This window comes from Podarcis melisellensis (assembly GCF_964234715.1).
Source record: "Podarcis melisellensis genome assembly, chromosome: 5".
Taxonomy (NCBI): Eukaryota; Metazoa; Chordata; class Lepidosauria; order Squamata; family Lacertidae; genus Podarcis; species Podarcis melisellensis.
In genome coordinates, this window is record NC_138537.1 from 63,613,316 (window position 1) to 63,630,234 (window position 16,919).

The 16,919-nt window shown below is 44.5% G+C and overlaps 1 protein-coding gene across 1 annotated transcript in view; it reads right to left on the bottom strand.

Moving 5' to 3' along the window:
- PCGF5 (polycomb group ring finger 5) overlaps positions 1 to 16,549 on the bottom strand; it is a 40,098-nt gene extending 23,549 nt beyond the window's left edge. Inside the window, exon 1 of the mRNA XM_081913053.1 lies at positions 16,256 to 16,549. The gene's annotated coding sequence lies outside the window, so the exon portion shown is untranslated. The remainder of the gene's footprint in view (positions 1 to 16,255) is intronic.
- Between the last annotated feature and the right edge of the window lie 370 nt (positions 16,550 to 16,919).

Genomic DNA, 16,919 nt, shown 5'->3' on the forward strand with positions numbered 1-16,919 from the left:
CTGCCTTTAGAAAAAGGCACAAGGTATTACTTTCCCCTTAACCGCATCCAGCAACTGTTGACAGAAAAACACTCCCGTGAGCACCTGTAGAATGGAGCGAGGATGCTAGTGGCTTGGTAGGCGCTGCTGCTCTCAGATATGTGGGGCAGAGCCTAGAGATAGCCCCCCCCCCCAAGTATTAGAGAAAGAGTCCCCTTTCATTCTAGATCACATTGCTATACTCTTCAACTGCACCTGTCTGAACAAGAGTCCAAGTAGCACAAGCTAGAAGTTGCCATCCCCACACTGTAACAAATCACACTTCACTGGCTTTTCCCTCCAGGCAAAGCACCTTCTGAAGGGCATCCCTTGCAGTAGAGAAGCACCCCTTTCCCTGCCAAATTATTCAAGGTGAATACTGGGAGGACAGCAACTTCCCTCCTCGCTCCCAAGAGAGAATGAATGGGCTTTTTGTGGCAATAAAATATGAATGTTTTCAAAATTCTGTAGAAATGGCTGCTCCGCTTGCCGTTAAAAAGTGAAGCATTTCGTCACAAGCTTGAAACAAATACACCTATTTTCCTTCAGTTAAATATTACAGCGGAGTTGTGTCTATGTATAATTAAATAATCCATACCAGATCGCTACTGTTGTTGCCCTGTTCAGGTTTGAACTTGCCAACCTAAAATAAAAGCTTCCCAAACAAGGAACTCTTTTGGGATATCCATACATTTTAAAAATCAAAATAGCCTGAAGTACTGAATTCAATGTTTTCTTGATCATTTAAGTTTATTTTAAATAGCTGCATATATATAATGCTGAAGTATAATCCCTAAATTCCTTTACCCCCCCCCCAATTACTTCTACCTGCATTCACCTTCCTTTCCTCTACTGCCTTCATTACATCTGTTTGTAGACTGCAAGCCCAACTGAGGCAGAGCTTGATTGGTCCATTTATTTTTAAGGAGAATATGCATGGAGACACTTTGGCCCATGTAATAACTGCACAACATACTCTAATACACTCTCTATTTAAATAATGGGAATGTACACAAGGAACTACTACATGTTTGATTCAGCAGTGATATTTAAGCAGGCTAATTATTGGAGACCTGCTTGTCCCTTGGCTGTGTATTACTATTTCGTTACTAAGTACACATTTGTTACATATGGTGACAGGATACTGTGCTCATTATGGTATAATTTGGGGACAGAACAGTACATAAATGTAGCTGATATGTAAACATACCTGATGCTATGTTCTAAACCTTAATATATTTAAAGAAAAAATACAATTGTTTTCAGTGTGGTTTCTGATTGTGTAAAATTGGTTGTTCGAGTAAAGCCACAACAGATAGACAGACAGACAGACAGCAGTAACAATGCGTCTGGCTGAAATCATGCAGATGTGTTGTCTCTACCAAAATTAGCCAGCTGTATGACTGCATCAAAAACTTCCCTTTTCAGGAAATTTGTCATCTAAGGGTAATGGAAGAACTGCATCTCCAGCTGCGTTGCTGCCAATACGCCTCCATTCCCCTTTTTTAAAATAAAAAAACACACAACTCCATATTAGTCAGGCAATTTGACAATTAATTAGCCACCTTTCTACAGTTCACATAAAACATAAAAATAATATAAAACCAGCACCACGAAACAATAAACAAAACAAAAAAAAAACAAAACAAAAACCAGAAGCAGCAACAGGAAAGTTGCAAAAACCGTCAACACTGTGACTCTCAATTGATGGTGGAAGAAAACCCCAAGATCAGCTATGGTGTATTGTGTTAGTTATAAAAACTGAAAAGTAGTTTCACCTGCAGACCATTTCCAGCTTTTTTCGTAAGGCACATGTCCCTAAACTGCATGCATAGAGCAAGGAATATGAAAAGACTAAACCTATTGTACACTTCAGTTGTTTTATCACCCCGATACTTTTCGACCATAATACAGGTCTTTTTAAAATCTCATACAGGCTTGAAAGAGCTATACTTTAAAGAGAAAGTATATAATATAGAACTATCAGACAAAGATTTATAGAAGTAATAGAATAACACTTAAAAATTACGTCTCAAATAATGAAATATTTGTCCCATACAACTCAGATGCAATTTATTTAGCCTGGCTTCCCCTAACGTACAAGAGGATTATAGTGCCGGCTAAAGCAGAAATTTGCTTTCCCTTGAAATCAGTGGACCAGTGGATGTATTTAGGATTAGGGTGTGTATGTATAACTTCGATCATGACCTAAACATGTAGCATAAACAGATACATACACACACATACACATTATCCTGGTTATTGCTGAATGTCTGGTACACTGGTCCTACAGTATAAATTACATTAGAGATTAGCTCTAATAGTTGTTCTGTATTTGCTTTGCAGAGCAGACCACAAAACTGGTTTGATTACTAACTTTCACATATGTTAGAGACTTATTGCTCTACCTATGCTATACTTATCTTGATCCCAAACTTTCATTGTCATTTCTAATTTCTAACTCCATATATGCCTACCATTAAATGTCTCTGTTTTTGATACGTTTGATCCCATTAAAGGGACAAAAGTAAATCTAAACCATTGCCTGAAAAAAAAAATCTTTCAAACATGCTATCTACTGCAAATGTTTATACTAGTTAAAGGGCAGGATACTGGATTTTGACTGAATTTCATGGCAACTTGTCATGGCATGAAGGGAATTTGTATAGACAAGCAAGTTTATGTCTAGGATTGCAAATTAACTGAAGAAACCCTTTTTGACTTCTCAGTTAATCATGTGATTATTTTATTATTCATTTGGCAAATAATGCAACTTTAATTGATTGGCAAAACCCCCTCTGTGGGTTGTAGCTGACTATTCAGATGTCATTCCTAGAAGGTATTTGATAAATTATTTCAGAACAATGGTTGTGAAGCAAAACTTCATTTTTATTTTGATGCATTCCTACGTTGTAAGACATGCCAACTTCAAAAATACATTTCCTTCTGTGTAAGTACTTTTTATAAGTAGCTATTAAATATTTTTTTAAAAAAAACCCTAATTTAAAAATAAATTAGAATTGGTATGCAATTCTAACTGTAGCAAAAGCTAGAATAAATTGGCACCTTAGTGTCATATGCTAACTCGCAGCACAATCCTGTGCATGTTTACTCAGAAGTAAGGCACTGTGTACAATGAGAATTACTCCTTGAAATGTGACTCTAGAGTTGCAGCCTTAATTAAACACTCAAGGAATAGCAGTAAAATTAGCACATTTTCACCCATCTACTGTATGCTTAAAATTAGTTCATTTGAGTTAATTGTCACATATAAATGCCTCCGGATTGTGAAAGGCCAACAATATAGTGCTTTCAGACAAAGAGTACTCAGACTGTGTGATAGCAAGCCTCCTTAAGTCTAGGGAAAATGGTAAAAAGCCCCTTTCAAAGCTACTCTGGCTAAATCTATTTTTAAATTAAAGTCTTATTGTGTTTGCTTTTAGATGCTTCTTGATGTTTTAAAACATTTTAAGTAGGTTTGTTCGCGTTTTAAATGTATTGCTCTATCACACGTGTGTTTGCTGCCCTAGGCTGCTTTGTGAGGAAGGGCAGGATATAAATTTAATAAATAAAGGGAACATAGGGCTTGCCCTATTACCCTAAAACAGCATATAAAGGAATCTCTTGATTATTTTGTGTATTTTTTTAAATACCTGCATCTAAAGAGCTATATTAAGCATATCCAATTATTTATTTTACTGTTCTAAGTATTTTACTGTTCCAATTTTACACCACAAGAATAGAACAGTAACCAACGCATCACTGCTTGTTTTCCTTTTCCAGGTTCACAGGAGCAAAGTTCATATACCTTTTGTACAGATTTGCGGAGGTTGTCATTACCTAGCTAGTTATACAAATTTGTCCATAATTTGTAGTGATCACAAATTGAGCACTATTGCTTCCAGAATCTCTTCTCCAGCTTATAACGTTAAATGAGATTCTGCACTGTCAGTATTCAACAGGCACAGCATGCAAAAGCCAGCTGATTTGTTAGGTACACACACTCAAGCTCTTTATCATTAATCCCTTACTCTCAATAAAACTCTTGATTGGTTGTCGAGAAAAAGCACAGGCAGCCAGGTTAGTTCGTATGTTCCAAAATCTACAGTAATGCCAACCAGTGTCGTAAAATAAGCGAGCAGGCTTTTGAGTTCTTTAGAGCTGCTTAGCATGCTGGAGGTTAAGCAGACTTTGAAAGATGGACGGCCGTTTGTCCTGGGTGCTTTAGTTGTGATTCCTATATTGTAGGGGGTTGGAGAAAATGACTCTTGTGGGTCCCTTCCAATTCTGAGATTCTATAAAAACAGGAGAAGGGGTGGGGGAGAAGCTGGCGTGATGGTAAAGAAAGCCATAGAGTCTACAGCGGTTTGAATGGCTTTCTTGGACAGCATAATCCTATACATGTTGATGCAGAGGTATGTCTCACAGTATTCAGTGGACCTTATTATCCAATACTGTAAGTGTGTTTCAGACTGCGGCCAAAATAAACTATGTGTTGTTGTTGTTTAGTCGTTTAGTCGTGTCCAACTCTTCATGACCCCATGGACCAGAACATGCCAGGCACTCCTATCTTCCACTGCCTGGGTGCTTTTATTTAAAATGCACCTCTGGGTTATGAGAACAGTAAAATAAACTATAACACACCACAAAACAATATAACAAAAAGCAGCAGCTGACCGCTGTCTCTTCCTTCCCCAATGCCTACCTGTATGGTCCAAGAAGAAGAAGAGTTTGGATTTGATATCCCGCTTTATCACTACCCAAAGGAGTCTCAAAGCGGCTAACATTCTCCTTTCCCTTCCTCCCCCACAACAAACACTCGGTGAGGTGAGTGGGGCTGAAAGACTTCAGAGAAGTGTGACTGGCCCAAGGTCACCCAGCAGCTGCATGTGGAGGAGCGGAGACGCGAACCCGGTTCCCCAGATTACGAATCTACCACTCTTAACCACTACACCACACTGGCTCCATGTCTTACAGTTTCAAAGGAAGCTCATTGAGGTAAGTGGTGACTGGTGCCTACTGGGTAGGGTAAAAGGTAAGGAGGCCAGAGACAATTATGGGCAGAGCCAGCTAATGTTAGCTTCGTCTTCCTCCTCCCTGCTGCACTTTAGAAAGGCAACACTTGAGACTGAGGAAGAAGCCGATAGCCAATGCCACCCTCTAGTCCAGGGGTAGGCAACCTAAGGCCCAGGGGGCCTTCTCAATCTGGCCCACGGATGGTCCGGGAATCAACGTGTTTTTACATGTAGAATGTGTCATTTTATTTAAAATGCATCTCTGGGTTATTTGTGGGGCAAGGGAAGTCTCTCATCCCCCCCCCCCGCCAAATATAGTCCGGCCCACCACATGGTCTGAGGGACGGTGGACTGGCCCACAGCTGAAAAAGGTTGCTGACCCCTGCTCTAGTCTGGCTGTAGGGAAGGAGGTAGACAGGTGGGGCTGGCTGAGAGAAGACTGCGTTTGGTGGGGCAGGGTCCACTTCCTTGAATGGACCAGCCTCCCTTGCTAATGGTTGTGCATTCATTCTTTTTTGGTTTATGCTCTGACGTTCGCACCTTTAGTGGGGGTGCAATTAGTGCCAGCGCCGTCCGTTAAGAGTTTGGGTGTAATCTTCGATACCTCCCTCTCCATGGAGGCGCAGATTGCCGCTATTACAAAGGCGGCATTTTTTCATCTCCGCCAAGCTAAGCAGTTGGCTCCTTACCTCTCTCGCCCTGACCTAGCTACTGTGATCCACGCGACGGTCACCTCCAGACTGGATTATTGTAACTCGCTCTATGTGGGGCTGCCCTTGAGACTGACCCAAAAACTCCAGCGGGTGCAGAATGCCGCAGCAAGACTCCTTACGGGGTCTTCGCTGCGAGATCACATTCATCCGGTGCTATACCAGCTGCACTGGCTCCCGGTGGAGTACAGGATCAGGTTTAAGGTGCTGGTTTTAACCTTCAAAGCCCTATACGGCCTAGGACCCTCGTACCTACGGGACCGCCTCTCCTGGTATGCCCCACAGAGGAACCTACGGTCTTCAAACAAAAACACCTTGAAGGTCCCAGGCCACAGAGAGGTTAGGCTGGCCTCAACTAGAGCCAGGGCCTTTTCGGCTGCGGCTCCAACCTGGTGGAATGCTCTGTCACAAGAGACAAGGGCCCTGCAGGACTTGACATCTTTCCGTAGGGCCTGCAAGACAGAGCTGTTCCGCCAGGCCTTAGGTTAGGGCGCAGCCTGACTCCCTCCTTTGGCAACCTTTACAAAACTTTATGGCTGCCATCAATCTTGATTTTAATTAATTTTTATAATGTTTTTATAACGTCGCACTATTTTGGTATTAAGGGACACAGGTGGCGCTGTGGGTTAAAGCCTCAGCGTCTAGGACTTGCCGATCGAAAGGTCGGCGGTTCGAATCCCTGCGGCGGGGTGCGCTCCCGCTGCTCGGTCCCAGCGCCTGCCAACCTAGCAGTTCGAAAGCACCTCCGGGTGCAAGTAGATAAATAGGGACCGCTTACCAGCGGGAAGGTAAACGGCGTTTCCGTGTGCGGCTCTGGCTCGCCAGAGCAGCGATGTCACGCTGGCCACGTGACCCGGAAGTGTCTCCGGACAGCGCTGGCCCCTGGCCTCTTGAGTGAGATGGGCGCACAACCCCAGAGTCTGTCAAGACTGGCCCGTACGGGCAGGGGTACCTTTACCTTTACCTTTATTTTGGTGTTGTTAGCCGCCCTGAGCCCGGCTTCGGCTGGGGAGGGCGGGATATAAATAAAATTTATTATTATTATTATTATTATTTTCTAAAACCAGTCCTCAGGATTCCGGTCAACAGGGGGTGGGGGAGAGGAAGAGAAAGCACAGAAACAATGAAAGGTCTTGAGAGGTTGAAAAAGTGATTACTAATAAAGAGGGGTGTGTTTGGGCAGTATATGCTTTTCAGACAATCACAGTGATAGCGATGCAAGAATAAATAAAATTAATACTTCAGAACAAACATTGTTATGTAGGTAGTTTTTGATTGGCTTTTGACATGCTTCATTTTTGTGTGTCTTGTGAAGTTGCATAGGAGAAACTGCACTCTGCACATATACTTTCTCAGTTTGGAACATTCCCATTTCATGTTAAAGCTCATTAATGCCAGTGTGCCAACAGTCCCTGGAGTCTAGGCGAAACTGGTCCCTGAGTGGCAAGAGTGTTGTCTAGCAATGCTAACTTTCATTTTCCCACCAGGGACCGAGCATAGTGCTGTTTCAGCATTGGAGCTGCTTTCCACAGAGAAAAAGAGTAACCCATTTCCCCCCTAGCTAACTCACCATACAACTCGTTGCACAGCCTTTCAAAGTTGTTGCGCCAGATTGTAAGGGCCAGGTGGTTGAGAGGGCCATGATTCAGATTGGTGGAAAGGGTTTCTTGGCCATGGAGGAGACAAGTGAGAACCAGGCGGTTATAGAAAAGCAGGGAAATGCCTGTTTTTAAAACTCAGATGAAAGGATGTGGTTTCTTTCGGTGGTAGATGGAGATGCACTTGGGCAAAAAAATTCCCTCACAGGAACATGAACAAAAAACATGTCACAATAGACAGCATGCTTACAAATGGGCCTTAGACTGGGCATTAGAAGAGATGAAATGGATCTTAAAGTTGACCAAGCTTTGTAAGTCTAGTCCTTATTGCAAAAAGCCCAAAGGTTTTTTGGAAGCAAATTTGTTGTTGCCAATATGCCACTGAATCCCACCTGCAAATAACAATTGTCTGGAAGTGCCCCTAGACATGCCCAGGGGTTCCAAAACACCTGGAGATGGCTTAAACCAGGGCTTTTTTTCAGTCAGAACTCAATTCTGGCACATGTTTTTCTAGAAAAACACCACTGGCTTAAACCATTATTATCACTCCTATTATTTTCTTCTTCCACACCGCACTAAGTGAATGGTCAGGAGGTTTCACAGCATTGACCCAGGGTTCTTTCTAGTGAAACTGTGCCCAAAATAGTGCATGAAAATTCATTAACTGTTTGTGTACATTACATTTAACTTCACTTCTGTCCCAAATGCCCATCATCTCCACCATCAAGAAAGAAATTGTATACACCACCTGTACAGGATATGAATTTGCAACAATGGACCAAGTATAAGGGTGCTTCATATATTACAGTAGAATTAGGAACACATGAAAAAATTAGCACATGGTATCTTATACAACGATTGAAACATAGAACTAAAAAGAATTTGCAGTTAAGGTATTCCACTCAGAACCAGATTAAAATATGTTGTGACAAAATCCACATTGTACCACCCTAGACATATTGCCAGACTGCATCTCAGCTTAAATTCTGCTAAAGAACTACAGAATCTTATCAAAACCTGTTGTTTCATATTATTTACTCTTACTACAAACTCCCTTTTCCTCTTCTACCTGCATTCACAACTGAGAAGTTAGTTCAAAACATTCCAGTTAAAATTCTGTCTTGTGCCTGACAAGAGCAGAATTATAACTCCTGTTCTAGTTCATTAGACAATTCAAAGGTATTTTCACTTATATATATGGGTGAATGAAGCGACTCAGCAGCTTTGTCTTCCTAGGCTGCAGTGTGATTTGTCTGTCTGTCTGTCTGTCTGTCTGTTAAAGCTACAGGGAGAAGGAAAAAGGGAAAGAGAAGCCCTCAAACAGCAAATACAGCTTTGTCACCATTAAAAACCAACAACTAAACACATCCACCTGCACTAATTTATTCAAGCTACTTTTCCACAGATGGGCAAGCGAATTTGGATGGTTAAAATGCAGTCTGTTATGGCGGACTGAAACAAATACATATGCAGCTTATTCGTTCAGTCACTGCTGCAAACTATTGCCAATTTTAGATGAGCTGATCCTAGTTTCAAACCAGTGGCAGTTAACAGTTTCAAAACTAATATACCACACTAACATTTATTTATTTTTTAATAGGAAGTTGATATAAAAGTTGAATCTGGCTGGGAGCAGTTCACAAGATCTTGTATTTTTGTTCATATGCAAATGTCTCAAAGTTCATGTGCCATTGATCTTGGATTACAACTGGCCCCAGAAAGCCCTTTTCCATACCTGGAGTAAAAATTGAGGATGCTTCTTCTTCTCTGCCCTTACTGAAATGCCCTTCCTACCTGTTTACCTTTCCTAAAGCGTAATTAGGTAAACGGCCTGCTTCAAAATATAATGTATGTCACCTGCATGCCATCTTTTCTTCTACAGAGATGATGAGAGAAAACAACAGTATTCATTGCTGCTTATGAGTAATGATTACAAATCTACACCTCCCCCCCAAGATGGACTACTTGTAGTTAGCATATGATGCCTAAATGTGAAGCTTCCATCTCTGCACATGTATTTCATTTAGCCCTTTCCCTCTACTCATGAAGCACAGGATTCTTTGGAAAAACTACTACTAATTCAGTTAAATCATAAAGAGGACAGACAACTTTGCAGTTTCAGATAACTACTGCTCTTGTTGAGTCTTGTTAAACACCCACAACAGCTTCTTGCCTCTACCCCTGTGTTTTACACACACACACCACAAAAAACCCCGCCAGTCTGTGCCAATACTATGCCTTATTATTACTTCCATTAAACCCAGTCTGTGGAATTCACCTGTTTCTAAATAATTCCTTCTGACCTTCACCAGTCACAGGATTTTATTATCAGGTATAAAAATCAACATGGAATTCAGATATGACCTTTGGGAGGAATTAGAGAGTTCGTGTATAGATTACCTCATCTTTCTGGGAACATTAAGGAGAACCAAATTATCTGCAATAAGTATGACCTTGCCTCTTCTCATCCCTTTTTCATTGCAAAACAAGAATGGAACAGACTAACGTAGGGTTCTTCTGGCCCAGGAAGGTTTGTGTTAGATGTAATCTTATCTCAACATATACAAAACTGTAAGAGCATTAAAGACAGCTACATTCAGGTAAGAATCCAAAATACTGCGCTGTCTGGAAAGGCAGAAAAGTCTGACGTAATTCAGCACTTGTTTGATCTTCTTGTGCTGAGCAAAGTTTCCTTGTTTAATACTTTGATTTTTCCAACACAACATCCTGTGATTAGAGATTACTTTCAAGACTGTCTTGATTTTCTGCCCACAGTGCAGCCTATATTAGCCAATTGGATGTCCATGACCTTATATATCACATCTCCACTATTCCTGTGTCATGTAACCAGTGGTGGCTGACAAGGTCCTTCGTTGGGTGAAATCACCCAGCATCGTTCCATGGCAACCAGGCGAGATTCTTGCTCATATCTTTTAGCCTTGGGAGGCGTAGGATAGGAAGGTTAGGCTGCAGCCAGAATCATGCGGGTTACAGCTACAGTACATGGTTTTTGACTGGATGATCATAGTTGTGCAAACAAGGGCTGTTGGCATCAGCTTCAGCACACCTTGCCTCCATTGCTGCTTCCTGGTGCTTAACAGTGTGGATGAGAATTTTCTTCACCATAAAGCAACTGCTAGCAAACCATCTCACCTCCTGTTGCTGCCCGCCATGGGCGTAGTAGCCAAGGGGGGCAGGGAAGGGCAGCTCCCCCAATCAATAGAAATCAATAAAAATGCACAGCTAACTGAGGTTCTGCCCCCTAACAAAAATCCTGGCTACACCTATGCTACATACACAACCTTCCATCGTGATATGCAAAGACCACTAGTACCCAGCACAGTTGGCACTGACCACACCAATTTGTGAGGTTTCCTTGTAATGTCCCTGAACAGCAGGGCTATATTGACATGCTGTTCATTCACCCTCATCCTGCTATACACCTGTGCAGGATCAAAGCTGCAGGATCAGATGATGGAAGAATAACCTATGGATTTCTACTGCTCCAGACAGAGCCTCACAAAAATGATTATTTGGAAGTGTTGATACTAGCAAGTATCACTAGCGGCCTGACCCTGCCCATCTGCCCTTCACCTCTGTTGCAACCCTCCAACGTAATATTAGAGCTTGCAGAATAGCTCAGCTGGTAGAGAATGAGATTATTAATCTCAGGGTCATAGGTTTGAGCCCCATGCTGGGCAAAAAGATCCCTGCGATTCAGGAGGTTGGACTAGATGACCCTTGTGGTCCCTTCTAACTCCACAATTCTATGATTCTAAAGGCATGGTGCCTACTCTGCTAGTGCAACACCAGAGCATGTTGCACAGCACTGGAAAATGACATAACCGTATTTACTCAAATCTAATGCTCAACTTTTTTTGGCGAAATTACGTTGTGAAAATTAAGGTGCTTATTAGATTCAATGTCACATGTACATTCACCAGCAAATACCTTTTTTGGTTTTAAGGTTTTGAGAACTGAGGTGCACATTAGATTCGATGGTGCATTAGACTTGAGTAAATACGGTAGTATAAGATGTCAGGTCGGTATAGCTGCCCACAGTTGTACAATAGCCATATTAATGATATACGAAAAGGAAGCAAAGTTTATCGTTACTGCAGTCAGGGAGGCCTCTCTGCTTTCGTGGAACTGCAGACAACTTTGCCACTTCAAACATGGCAGTTCTGACCTGCTTTGCAACCTCTTCTTGCTAGCCACTGGGTTCTGCTTTAACTACATGAACTTGCAGGGTTGCCACTAATGAGAACAAAATCACAGCTAGGGTCAGATATAATAAGCCAAATAAAGACAATGGTTAAAGGAATAAATAGGAAACAGGGTCACTTTGAACTGACAAAGGACGGTGTGCATCTTTCAGATCCACCAGACTCCCACACAACCGGTGTCGCTATGGGCAGTTTTCCTACTGAGAGAACAATACAAGATGAACAATATGAGATGAGAATTGGCAACCGCATAAAGTTTGAAAATTTCGCCACAACTGTACAGTACACTCTTTAATAAAGCGGCGCTCCTCTTTCCCTAGGAAAAATGGAACAGCAAAGTGCCTATCCTGTGACACATTACCAGGATGTTGTTACCACTAGAATGGGTGCCTAATTCAATTCTGCCAGTGGATCTGAGAACCTTCAGATTGAAGTGGATTGGATTTTCAAGCCAAACCTACAGTAAGGGTCTCTATAGCCAAGCACAATTTCAGACAGAGTCCAATGGACAACAGATCTATGGAATTTGCCTTGTTCACTGCCCCATTCCTTCTCAACCTTGCTGTCCTATCAGGACTAGTCATGGGGGCTTTTTCCAGAAACAGGGCAGTTATGGTTGGGTTTTCATCCATTTCCGTTGAAACAGAAAAGCTGCAGTCCTTCCATTCTCAGTCAAAACAAATGTATGACAACTTTACAGTTACAGAAAATCTTGCTACTTTTAGTTCCACTCTACAGACACTTTGAATATTTTAACACTTATTTTTACTTTGCAGGATTTATATTCTGCTCAATCATCGCAAACATCTAAGCGGTTAATATGAAATAATATATCCATTAGCATGCTGAGAAAAGTGTAAAAAAAAGTTGTTTTAATATTTGTCAGAAAATAAGTAAAATCACTAGTCTGGGTAAGCTTGTCTAAACAAAAAAGTGTTTAGGAGGTGCTGGAAGCAATACATCCAAGCTGCTTTCCTAATATCAAAGGGCAGGACGCTCCAGATATTAGATGCTGCCAAACAGAAGTACCGATTCCTTTGAAGTGCATCAGAAATAAGGTCAAGGATAGTGATGTCAGGGGGTAATCAACAAAACTCCTGCGTTAGAATCATATAACTGTAGACTTAGAGGGGACCCCAAAGGTCATCCAGTTCAACCCTCTACAATGCAGCAATCTCAGCTAAATCATATGACAGATGGCCATCCATTCTGCTTTAAAACTTCCATGGAAGAAAAGTCCTCCACATTCTGAGGGAGTCCGTTCCACTGTCAGACAGCTCTTACTGTCAGAAAGTTCCTCCTGATGTTTAGTCAGGATCTCCTTTCTTGTAATTTGAAGCCACTGATTTGGCACCTACCCTCCAGAGCAGGAGAAAACAAGCTTGCTCCATCCATAAGACAAACCTTTAGATATCTGAAGAGCGCTATCATATCTCCTCTCAGCCTCCTCTTTACCAGGCTGATCATACCGAACTCCCTTATGTTCCCCATAAGGCTTGTTTTCCAGACCCTCAATCATCTTGGTTGGCCTCCTCTGCCAGCTTGTCAATATCCTTCTTCAATCATGGTGCCCAGTACTGGACACAGTACTTCAGGTGTGGTCTGACCAAGGCAGAATAAAATGGGACTGTTACTTCCCTTGATCAGGACACCAGACTTAAAGGTGGTAACTCACTTGAACAATTAGATCTGGAGAACATTGTTTGGTACACCAAACTTTGGTAGTGGCTAGACTCATCCCATTTCTGTATAACACCCATCTAGGCCTCTGAATTGCATCTGCAGAACATGCTCTTGGGCTAGTCTTCCCTTCTCTTTTGCCACTTTCAGAAGGGACACTGCATTCTTTCTCCCAGCTTCCACTTCCCTACTCTTGCCTATAGCAGAGCTAGCAACAGACTCTGCACATCTCCAGTCTGTCTAATCTGCAGCTCTGGGCTCTCTCCCTCTTCCCAACTCTTCTCACAGCCAGGGCTAGCATCAGCACTCAACATCCTTGGACACATCTGCCAGGGCTCTAACAGGACCCATTGCTGGTGCCTGTTCTGGGGAGGCCTTAATCCCCTACTCCTGGTCCTCTGCTGCTACAGCTCATCCAGACTTTCTTTTGTGCTACGCTTTCCAGGCACAGGTCTACACTTTGTAAGTCCACCTGCTTCCACCAGGAAAACCCGCTGTTAAGACTGAATGGAAACAAACAACAATCTGCAGAAAACCCATTTGCTGTGTGTTCTGATTCAGCAGTAAACAATGGGGTTTCCTGGGGAAAGGTGCGGGGGCATAAAAACAAAACAAAACCTGCTTAGACACTGATCTGAAAGGCATAGGCCTGTGCCTGGAAAGCACAGCACAAAGGGAAGTCTGGATGAGCCCTTAGTCAGCTCATCAGAAACCACCAGAGAACCACCCAGAAGCAAAGGAACTTGGCAAAGTACATGCCTGCAAAAAACAGTAGTAGTAGTACAGTAGTACTATTTTGCACAGTTACAGTCCTACTGGGGCCATGTGGCCCATCCTATGCACATTGATACTGGACAGGCACTTTGTCGCATTGTTATCAGCACCTGCTAAAAAGCTTTTTGTTTAGGCAAGCCTAATCAGATGTGACATGTATTTTAATAGGTATTTAAACTACTGATTCTATTCACATTTGGAGTTGTTTTAAACTTTTGACCTTTATAAATAGTATCTCTTACATGTTATGTAAGCTGCTTAGGAGTTTCAACAGTTCAGTGGCATACAATTTTTTAAAACAATTACCAATAAATAAATCCCAAACCACAGTAGTAGGGCACTAACTGCAGACTGTACATTTATGGAGTCAATTTACTTTGATTCTACAGGGGTGCTTGCTTATGTATTTAATTTACATCTCACTTTCCTTCCATCACGAAACACAGCGCTCTCAGGTAGTCTTCCACCCAGGTACTGGCAAGACTTAGACCTGCCAAGCTTCAGCAAGGTGGCTGCATCAGGTGTCTTCTTGCTACTTTGCTACACCATGTCTTGCAACATGGTCATGAATTTCTTTTGAAGCTTTCAACCTTACTGATTCAATAAGGAAATCAAAGCATTAAATAGTCTACAGGAGTTTCCCCTTTTCTATGGCAGGAAAAGCAACAGAAGATTGCTGGGAAAGGTTCAAAGCTATTCATTTCAAATGACCTGGAACATCCTGACCCTAAAGAGACTCCCTATCAAAGCACATTTAGGATAACAATTTAACACACCCATTCTAAACAGGTGTGCATGAAAGCAGGCTCCAATCCCAGGCAAAATGTGTTAAGAATGGCATAGGTGGTTATGTGATAATGGTTAGAGTGTTGGACTAGGACCTGGGAGAGCAGGGTTCAAATCCCCACTGAGCCATAAAATTCACTAGGTGACCTTGGGCCAGTCACCATCTCTTGGCCTGACCTACCTCACGGGGTTGTTGTGTCAATTAAATGGCGAAAACCATAAAATAAAAACAGCTTTTGGACAATTAGTATCTTTTTACTATGTGTGTGTGTAAGTGAGTCCATCTTTCTCTCTCTCTCAACACACACAGAGCGAGGTGAGTCACTATTCTGTGGAACTGATGATTCATCCATTCAGTCACCATCTCCGGGCCATACTAACAAGCAAAAACACACGTGGGTTGTAATCCACAAACCACTTTACACCGAAGGTCCTTCTCAATCGGCCGGATTCGAGACGGCGCCGGATTCTTTTCCCCTTCACCCACGCCCCCAATTCCTCAAATATTTATTCCCTCTTTCCTTCATGACGAAAGTGCGGGGGCCGGGAGAACAACTATGCGCCCCGGGAGATGGGTACCAGGAGCCTGAAGGGGGATGCCTCAGTCCTGAGAGCCTTTAACGCTCCCCTTTACTGCACCCGCGAGATCAGGTGCAATATCAGCATGTCAGTTTCACTTTTGAGATCAGACAGGTGTGTGTGTGTGTGTGTTTGTGTGCGTCCGCGGCGTCGTGGCCCATCGGCGCCGCCAACACCGAGCGAGCGCCCAGCTCTCCCTTCGCCACATCCAGGACGTGCGTCGCTCCTCCATCTCCTCCTCCTGTGACATCTTATATAAGAATGATCCGAGCAAGCTCCAGAAGCGGAAGCCGCCCGGGCCACCTCGGGAGTAAGGAGCCGGCGGAACGGGCGCTCCTCCGGACAAGGCGCCTTTCGTCAAAAACTAGCGACATGCTAGAAAAAAGCCCGGCAGGGAAGAAGCGACGCAGCAGCCAAATGCAAGAGACACCCAAGAGGAAGCGGTGCTGGTGGTGCTGCGCTCGGTTCCCCATTGCGAAGCTCCCAGGCACCATCGCCAGGACACCTTCCTGCCCCTTTCCAGTGATGGGAAGTCCCAGCTTCCCTTGACTCGGCGCAGGTTCCTTAATTATAGGAGGCGGCGGGGACGCGGGAGAGAAAGTTAACTCTCCGCTCGGGCCCCTTCCCGAGCCTCGCAGGAGCAGCCTCGCTTCCCAGCCCGCCTTTGGCTTCGGGTGCCGCTGCTGCAAGGCGCGATTCCGGCAGAAGCACGTTCAGCAACTTGTTATGACAGACGAGCCCTCCTCCTCCCTCCCCCCCCGCTGCCCTCCCCCGCCTTAACTTTCCTCTGGGGTGGCGAGGGAGGGAGCAGCAGGGCGGCCGGGGACGAGCGGGCGGGCGGGCGGGCTGGGCAAGACGCTTTCCCTTACCTTCCCCCGAGCAGCGCAGCGGGAGCGCCCCGAGGACGCGGCGCGGGAGTTACGGGCGGGAGGCAGGCGAGGCGGCGCGGGGAAGCGAGGCGCGCTCGGCGCTGCTGTTCAGCTGACAGGACTTCCACGGGGGAGGGAGGAGGAGGAAGGACGGGGGGGAGGAGGAGGAGGAGGAAGCCTCGCGCGGAGCGGCGCGGAGGGAGCGGCGCAGGGGGGCGGAGGACTTTCCCAGGGCTGGTTGTTTACGCATTGCTGCCCTGCTCGGTGCACGCAATGCACTCTCTGATTGGACGCAAACTGGGGCACAGCCTTTCGCCGCCCGCCCTCGCCGCGGCCGCCGCCTCGCAGCCATGCCGCCGACACACGGAGCCCCGCAGGGGAAGAGCAAGGCTGGCAAGTTCTGCCCCGCTTTGAGGGGACTTCGGCTCCCGTCGCGTGCGCGCTCCCGAAGCTTCCACACTCGCCTTCTCTCCCGCCCCACCCCTCCCAACACACACGTGCGCGCGCGCAAGCGGAGCCAATGGTGTCGGGCGGCCCTTTTGGCGAGCGCGGAGTTTACCCTTCCTGGCCTGGCTGCGCACATGCTGCCAGGGCTCCGGCGGAAGGAGCGTGCGCGTCGCACATGCGCGCCGAGGTCCCGCGAAGCCGCGGCCCTTCCAGCCTG